The 8,950-nt window shown below is 38.9% G+C and overlaps 1 pseudogene; it reads left to right on the forward strand.

The window, feature by feature from the left end:
- The first annotated feature begins 7,577 nt into the window (after positions 1-7,577).
- Positions 7,578-8,468, forward strand: LOC113896253 (annotated as a pseudogene).
- The last annotated feature ends 482 nt before the right edge of the window (positions 8,469-8,950 follow it).

Raw genomic sequence — 8,950 nt, forward strand, 5'->3', positions numbered from 1 at the left:
AATAGTTTACACTGAATTCTTAAACTTAATAAAATTTAATTTTTAAGTATGAATGCTAAATATACTGGTGATACATTTTCATTTTTGTGGCTTTTTGTATATTCCAAATGTTTCTCAATGAGTGTGACTTTTTCCAGATACAGAAAAAAACTAGTCTAAAATTATGGTTACCTTATCCAAAAAGATAACTATTCCTTTATCCCTCATCTACTTGCTAATATTTGACATCCTAAAACTAGAGATTTATTCATCTTCAATCCTGCAAAAGTATTTCCTAGAGAAGAGAATTTAAAAAGTAGTAAGAGTGTTTTCATTTAAGCTTAAATAAGCTCACTGACTCCTTCCAGAAACAGAAGATTCTCCCTCATAGGACAACAGGCTCCCCATCAGGAAGGTGAAGTGCACTCAGGAAGGCTCACTCTGCGCATGGAACCTGTGACTTTTCACATTTTACCAATCTAGGGAGAAGTTGCAGAGAAGGCAATGGCAACCCACTCTTGCCTGGAAAATCCCATGGACAGAGGAGCCTGGTGGGCTGCAGTCCATGGGCTTGCTAAGAGTCGGACACGACTGAGCGTCTTCACTTTCGCTTTTCACTTTCATGCATTGGAGAAGGAAATGGCAACCCACTCCAGTGTTCTTGCCTGGAGAATCTCAGGGACGGCGGGGCCTGGTGGGCTGCCATCTATGGAGTCTCACAGAATCGGACACGACTGAAGTGAATTAGCAGCAGAGCAACAGGGAGAAGTTGACCAGTCTAGGGAGAAGCAATTTAGTAATGTAACAACTCTGCTCCAGGTCTTGGTATTTAACAATTTTATCAACAGATAAAAGTGTTTGTAAGTTATTATTTGGTTTTATGCAGATTCAGATGGACACTTTACTTCCCACTACCTTAAATGTAAAAATAAATACAGATCTGAGATACATTCATATATTGCCTAGGCTCTGGCATCTAATTCTGTTTGTTTTCATTATACATTTAAAATAACCTGCACTATTGTGCGTCTCTTCCTTCTTCTTAGACATGTTCATCCTTTATTCATTTACATTGTGAAAATTCATTTTTGAGCAGGATGGCATTCAAACAACATACATATTAGGTTTAGATAGCAGATTAAAGTAGAACTAGGCTACATCATTTTAAAAACACCCTATTTCTAATACTTTTATTACTCCTGATACTACTATGAAGTGGAAAGCATTTGTTGACCATCTCTTAGGATTGAGGTACTTTCTATAATTGAATTACATATTATTTCATATATATTTATATAAATTAAATTAATTTCATATATATTTATATAAATTAATTTAATTTAATTTAATATGAGGTCCATAATTTGTTGTTGTTTGACAGATGACAAAGCTGAAATGTAAAGATTGTAAGCAATTTGCCTTGCTTTACACAGCTATGAAGTATCAAACTGGATTCAAACTTTGGTCTCTTCAACATTAAGATTCTACTTTCATCCAGTGTGCTACACCATCTACCTAGATTTTTAGAAGAAAAAAATAGAGAGACCCTCCACACTACCACTTTCCCTGGAATCACCACCACTAGCACCATCAACTAGAATGTGATGTTCAGGAACATTTTCAACAATAAGATGCATCACTGTTGCCAAGCTGTTTGCCACTCCCAACAGTTTTTTAATGACAGAACTTGAAGTCAATCGCAGGGTGTCTGAATGCAGGATGACCTGTGTTATCTAAAGCATTCAAATAGCCCCAAAGCCACTTGGAATTCTTGGTTTTCCTGGCATAGCTGTCAGTTCACAGTTGATTTTATTTCCACTGTCTATCCTAGAATCTTTGCAATCAAGTTATTTTAGACAATTGATAAAGTATTACTGAAGTCATGATTTTGGATAATTTGCCTTATTTATCTCTTGGTAGACTTTTTCAGTAGCCTATAAGCTTATACATATGAATGACAACCTGGGTTGAGTATATTTTCACTGCACTTGACAAGCTCCCTGGACCAAAAGACCTCTAGCCTGGGTGGGAATAAGCATGCTGAAATGTCTAAATTACTTAATCATATTCCTCTCAATCAGAAATGTGAGTTCTCACCAGGTTTGTTGAATGCAATTGGCCATTTTAGTTAAGGCCCATCGAAAGGAAAGGGAAAATAACATTTTAAAGAATAGATGAATAATCTTATTGTTGTCATACCTGCACCCTCAGACAGGCATTTTTGGTTGTAAATTTGGTGGAGTTGAAGGAGAAAAGACAAGGAGACTAGGGATAGCCAAAGGAAAAATATATTTATATTTTTATACACAGTATGTTATATAATATACATACTGAAGGAAAGATAAACCCATCTGAATGCAAAGCTCCAAAGAATAGCAAGGAGAGATATGAAAGCCTTCCTAATTGAACAATGCAAAGAGATAGAGGGAAAAAAAAGAATGGGAAAGACTAAATATCTCTTCAAGAAGATTAGAGATACCAAGTGAACATTTCATGCAAAAATAGGCACAATAAAGTACAGAACATAGTGTAGACCTAACAGAAGCAGAAGATAAGAAAAGGTGGCAAGAACAGACAGAAGAACTGTACAGAATAGGTCTTAATGATCAAGATAACCATGATGGTGTGATCACTCACCCAGAGCCAGACATCATGGAGTGTGAAATCAAGTGGACCTTAGGAAGCATTCCTACAAACAAAGCCTGTGGAGGTGATGGAATTCCACTTGAGCTATTCCAAATCCTAAAAGATGATGCTGTGAAAGTGCAGCACTCAATATGCCAGCAAATTGGGAAAACTCAGCAGTGGCCACAGGACTGGAAAAGGTCAGTTTTCATTCCAATCCCAAAAAAGGGCAATGCCGAAGAATGATCAAAACACCATACAATTGCCCTCATTTTACATGCTAGCAAGGTAATGCTCAAAATCCTTCAAGCTAAGATCTAACAGTACATGAACCGAGAACTTCTAGATGTACAAGCTGAATTTAGAAAAGGCAGAGGACCCAACAAACTGTCAACATCCACTGGATCATAGAAAAAGCAAGAGAATTCCAGAAAAATAACTACTTCTGCTTCAAGGACTACACTAAAGCCTATCACTGTGTGGATCACAAGAAACTGTGGAAAATTCTCAAAGAGAAGGGAATACCAGACCAGCTTACCTGCCTGTCCCCCACCCTGCAAGAAAACTGGATGCAGGTCAAGAGACAACAGTTAGAACTGGACATGGAAAAATGTACTGGTTCAAAATTGGGAAAGCAGTGTCAAGGTTGTATATTGCCACCCTGCTTGTTTCACTTATCATGAAAAATGCCAGGCTGGATGAAGCTAAAGTGGAATCAAGATTGACAGGGAAAATATTAATAACCTCATATATGCTTATGCTGCTGTGCTGCTGTCACTTCAGTCATATCTGACTCTGTGCAACCCCATGGATGGCAGCCCACCAGGCTCCCCCATCCCTGGGATTTTTCAGGCAAGAACACCTGAATGAGTTGTCATTTCCTTCTCCAATGCATGAAAATGAAAAGTGAAAGTGAAGTTGTTCAGTTGTGTATGACTCATAGTGACCCCATGGACTGCAACCTACCTGGTTCCTCCATCCATGGGATTTTCCAGGCAAAAGTACTGGAGTGGGTTGCCATTGCCTTCTCCAATATATGCTTATGACATCATCCTAATGACAGAAAGTGAAGAGGAAGTAAAGAGCCTCTTGATGAGGTTGAAAGAGGAAAGTAAAAAGACTGGCTTAAAACTCAACATTCAAAAAATGAAGATCATGCCCTCTGATCACATCACTTCATGGCAAATAGATGGGGAAACGATGGAAACAGTGACAGACTTTATTTCCTTGGGCTTCAAAATCACTGCAGATGGTGACTGCAGCCATGAAATTAAAAGACACTTGCTCCTTGGAAGAAAAGCTATGACCAACCTGGAAAGCATATTAAAAATCAGAGACATTTCTTTGTCGACAAAGGTGTGCCTAGTCAAAGCTGTGGTTTTTCCAGTAGTCACGTATGGATGTGAGAGTTAGACCATAAAGAAAGTTGAGTGCTGAAGAATAGATGCCTTTAAACTGTGGTGTTGGAGAAGACTCTTGAGAGTCCGTTGGACTGCAAGGAGATCCAACCAGTCACTTCTAAAGGAAATCAGTCCTGAATATTCATTGGAAGGACTGATGCTGAAGCTGAAAAGGCAATACTTTGGCCACCTGATGCAAAGAACTTACTCATTGGAAAAACCCTGATGCTGGGAAAGATTGAAGGCAGGAGGAGAATTGGATGACAGAGGATGAGATGGTTGGATGGCATCACCAACTTGATGGGCATGAGTTTGGGCAGGCTTTGGGAGTTGGTGATGGACAGGTAAGCCTGGCATGTTGCAGTCCATTGGGTCACGAAGAGTTGGACATGACTAAGGGACTGAACTGAACTCAGCTCAGTGAGAGTGAGTTCCCATTTCCCAGGGAGGATAACTGACACTCAGAGAGCCTAAATAAGGAAATCATTCAAATGTACATGCTAAGTAAATAGCAAAGATGAGATTATATGTACAGATCCTTTGGCTTCACAGTGATGATCCTAATCTATATACCATACTTTCTCTATATCCTTACACATCTCAGAATTTTTCAAATTGTGCCTGATGCCATCTATATCAGGCTCACCTGGGAGTACATGCTTAAGCACAATTTCTACAGTCTTTTACTCAGTTTCCAAATTAGAGTCTCTGGGAAAAAAAAGAAAAAGTGAGTGAAAGTGTTAGTTGCTCAGTTATGTCCAACTCTTTATGACCCCATGGACTGTAGCCCACTAGGCTCCTCTGTCTATGGAATTCTCTAGGCAGGAATACTGGAGTGGGTTGCCATTCCTTTCCCCAAAGGACCTTTCCAAACCAAGATTGAAACCAGTTCTCCCACATTGCAGGCAGATTCTTTACCATCTGAGCCACCAGGAAAGCAAGTCCCAAAGATCTAAATTTTTAATTTACTCCAAAGATGACTTTTAAAAAATGGTACTATTTGAGAATTGGTGTGGCTAACAGGTAGGCTCATGATTTTGAGAATAATACAGTAGAAAAACTGTGATGTCATAAATCAGGTGACCTGGGTTTTAATCCCACCCTGCAATGGACAAGTTACTTTACCTTGTTGGTCTATGTAATCCCATTTGTAGAGAGATGGTATTAGATCAGATGCCCACTGTAACATTTTGCAAGTGTTTGAAATAGACCCCCACAGTATAGGCAGTATTAGTTCAGTAAGACTAATTGTTTGCAGTTCTGGCTACTGTATTTCAAAGAGACTTTCACTCTGTGGAATAGAGTCAAAGTTGGCTAGCACCACAGCCCGTCAAGAGCACGTGGGTCCTTCCCTGGCTTTCAGCACTCTTCTAGGTATAATTAAAGATGGGTGAGTGAGGGCTGCCATTCCAAATGTGTCACGGTTGAAGCATGGAGGTAGATTCTTCTAACCAGCAGCATATTTCATGGAAGACAAGTGATATTTTCTATTTGAGAAAGCAGAGACTTGTAGAACTGACAGCAACAGCTCCCTAATCTATTTCAGCTAAGAGGTAATCATTTCCAGTCTCGAAACTATTCCTGCAAATCCAACAGCACGCATTTCATTTGTGGCTCACACAACTGTAGTGGCCTTTATAAGAGAAGTAAATAGGTCCTCAGTGGCTGCTTTGTATTGCCAATTAGCTAATCTGTTGGCAGAATCTTGCATCTGCATATGCAAATACACGTTTAGCAACACACCGTAGTATGCTGGGACACATTTCATTGTGCAGACATTATTTTGGGAGCCTGGAATAAACTGCGGTCTTTATTTTAATTTGCAGTGACTTGTCCAGTGTTTTCCATACCAATATGTTTACTAAACAGGTGTTTGATATGTAGGTCCCAAAATAAACAGCTAATGAATATTCAAGTATGATGAATGCAATCACAGAAAGAGCCAAGAATAGACCATCAGAGTGCAGACTCCTACGTCCCATCTGTAACCATTAGGATAACAGGACTACACTGCCACTAGTGAGGCACAGAGTCATTCATTTAACAAATAGCTATCACTGCACATTATGTACGAGCTACTGAAATAGCAGTTTTTAATTTCAAGGAGGAAAAATTACCTGAAAGTAGAGAACAATTGCTTGGCAGCATTTATTCAACAAATATTTATTGAGTACATTCTTCATATGTGTGAGATACTGATACAGGCACTGAAGATTCAAGCAACAAAATATTTTTTAAAGTGCTAAAAATCATTTTCCATGCAGAGTCTATGTTTGAGGAAGACAAAGATTAAATAAATATGAAATGTAGAGTATGATAGATTGTGATGAGTACTAAGAAAGGATGGAAGGAAGGATGGGACCAAGAAGAAGAGAGTGGTGCTGGTGAAAGAAGACTGATCAGGAAAGTCCTACTAGGAAGATAAAAAATTAGAATGTAGATTTGATAAAGACAAGAAAGTGAGTCATGGGGATGTCAGTGGGAACAGTGTTATAGGCAAGGAAAAGTGTTAAGTGCAATGTGTTAGGTGAGTGTCCAGTAAATTCAAAGAATAGATGGGAGGCTTCTCTGGCTAACATAGAATAAACTTTAAGAAAGGAGTCAGATAAGGGTATGCCCAATCATGTAAGGTTTTATAAACCATAAAAAATCTTTGGCTTTGACTCTGAGTGAGATGGGAAGCCACAGGAATTTGAGAAAAAGGTGATATCACTGAACTTTTATTTTAAAAGAAAGACATTAGCCATGGAGCTGAAAGTAGACTAGCGCAGAAAAGGGCAGAAGAAGGAAGTCCAGTGGCATGGGTCTGTGAATGACGGAGGCATGGATTAGGGTAGGAGTGGTGAAGCTGGTGGGGTATCGATGGATTTTGGATGCTTTACATGCAGAGCTAATATGATTTCTGGGATCACCTAATTTTCATTTTGGAATATAATATATATGCATGTAAAACATAAATGTAACATCTACCAAATATGTAAACACCAGGTATCCCCCACCCAAGTTAATAAACACAACACTACCAGCACTCGAGACGTCCGACTCTTTTCGACCCCATGGACTGCAGCCTACTAGGCTCCTCCCTCCATGGGACTCTCCAGGCAAGAGTACTGGAGTGGGTTGCCATTTCCTTCTCCAGGGGATCTTCCCGACCCAGGGATCGAACCCAGGTCTCCCTCATTCCATGCATACGCTTTAACAAAACATAAATGTAACATCTACCAAACATGTAAACATCAGGTATCCCCCACTCAAGTTAATAAACACAACATCACCAGCACTCTAGACGTTCCATATAGTTAGCACACTGGAAGAAAGAGTGGGTGTGCTAAGCAGAAGCAAGGGAAATATAAAAGAGACCCAAATCAAACTTTGTTGTTGTCGTTCAGTGACTCAGTTGTGTCCCACTCTTTGTGATCCCATGGGCTGCAGCACACCAAGCTTCCCTGTCCTTCACTATTGCCCAGAGTTTGATTTATAAAACAAATTTATAAAGATGAAAATTAAGGTCTTAAATAAAAAATTCACTAGATAGGATGAACAGTAGAATAGACATTGCAGAGTAAAAGAGAGATGAACTTTCCAGATGATGTCTTTAACGAAAAGGGATGGAACTACATTCTTGAGAAATATGATGGACGTCTTCCAACAGAGGTAAAAACTGTTCCTGCAGACTCTGTCATTCTCAGAGGAAATGTTCTCTTTATAGGAGAAAACACAGATTCAGAGTGTTACTGGCTAAAGAACTAGATTGAAACGAGTCTTGTTCAGTCCTGAAATCTAATTACAGTGGCTACAAATGCTAGAGAGCAGAAAAAAAAAATGGGCCAAATATTTATTGCAAACTTCTAATAATCTAGAAGGTATGGTATACAAGTTATGTGACTTTGGCTACAAAGGAGTCTCTTTTTATTTTTTATTTATTTATTTACTTTTAATTTTATTGTATTTTTAAACTTTAAAATATTGTGAGTCTCTTTTTAAAGGACTGCTAGCACTGGAGCTTCTGCTCACTTTGTTAATGTCAAAGGTATAGACGGAGTAGTAGGAACTGCTTTAATTAAAAATATTATGGAACAAAAGATCCTGTTCCAGGCTATTCTGTTCTAGTGGTAGAACACAGTACCATAACAGCTTGAGGTGAAGATCATAAAAGGATGCTTTTGAACATAGAGAAATAGAGTTTTTAGCAGTACCTAGATCTGTGGTCTGCAATACCTATAACATTTATAACATGTGAAAGAAAATAGTAGTTAAGAATCTAAGACATTTAATTGTACCAAAGTGTGCAGCAGCACCATTAACAATCATAACTAGTTCTTGAAATTTTCTTGACCCTGGTACTAAAGACTAGGATATTTTAGGTAGGAAGTTCCACTACTGAGAACTCAAAGAGCTATAGGTTGCTTCCAACCTCATCTTAGAATTAGCCAATCCGTTGTTTTGTTGTTGTCCAGTCACTAAGTCATGTCCAGCTCTCTGCAACCCCGTGAACTAACTACAGCATGCCAGGCTTCCCGTTCCCTCACTATCTCCCGGTGAGTCAATGATGCCATCCAACCATCTCATCCTCTGCCACCCACTTCTCCTCCTGCCCTCAATCTTTCCCACATCAGGACCAATGGGATGGTAGAGATATAGTAGCTTAAAAGAGACTGTGCAAGGTGAAATAAAGGAAGGTGAAATAAAAAATCAGAAAAAAAAATGGAGTATTGAAAATGCTTTCTTTGGCTTTGGTGGAAGCTTTGCTACAGAAAATAGCAAAGTAAAATACTTGAATTTTTCCTTCAAGTATAGTCATTTTTAATTACTTGGGCTTGGGATTAATGTCTCTAAGGATCCAGTTGCTGATTCCAACAAATGACCCAAATTATCTTTGCAAAGGACACCAGCAGGGCATTTTGTTGCATTTTTTAAAAAAGTAAAGGCTGTCCTGAAGAATGAGG

The sequence above is a fragment of the Bos indicus x Bos taurus genome, chromosome 7 (assembly GCF_003369695.1).
Source record: "Bos indicus x Bos taurus breed Angus x Brahman F1 hybrid chromosome 7, Bos_hybrid_MaternalHap_v2.0, whole genome shotgun sequence".
Taxonomy (NCBI): Eukaryota; Metazoa; Chordata; class Mammalia; order Artiodactyla; family Bovidae; genus Bos; species Bos indicus x Bos taurus.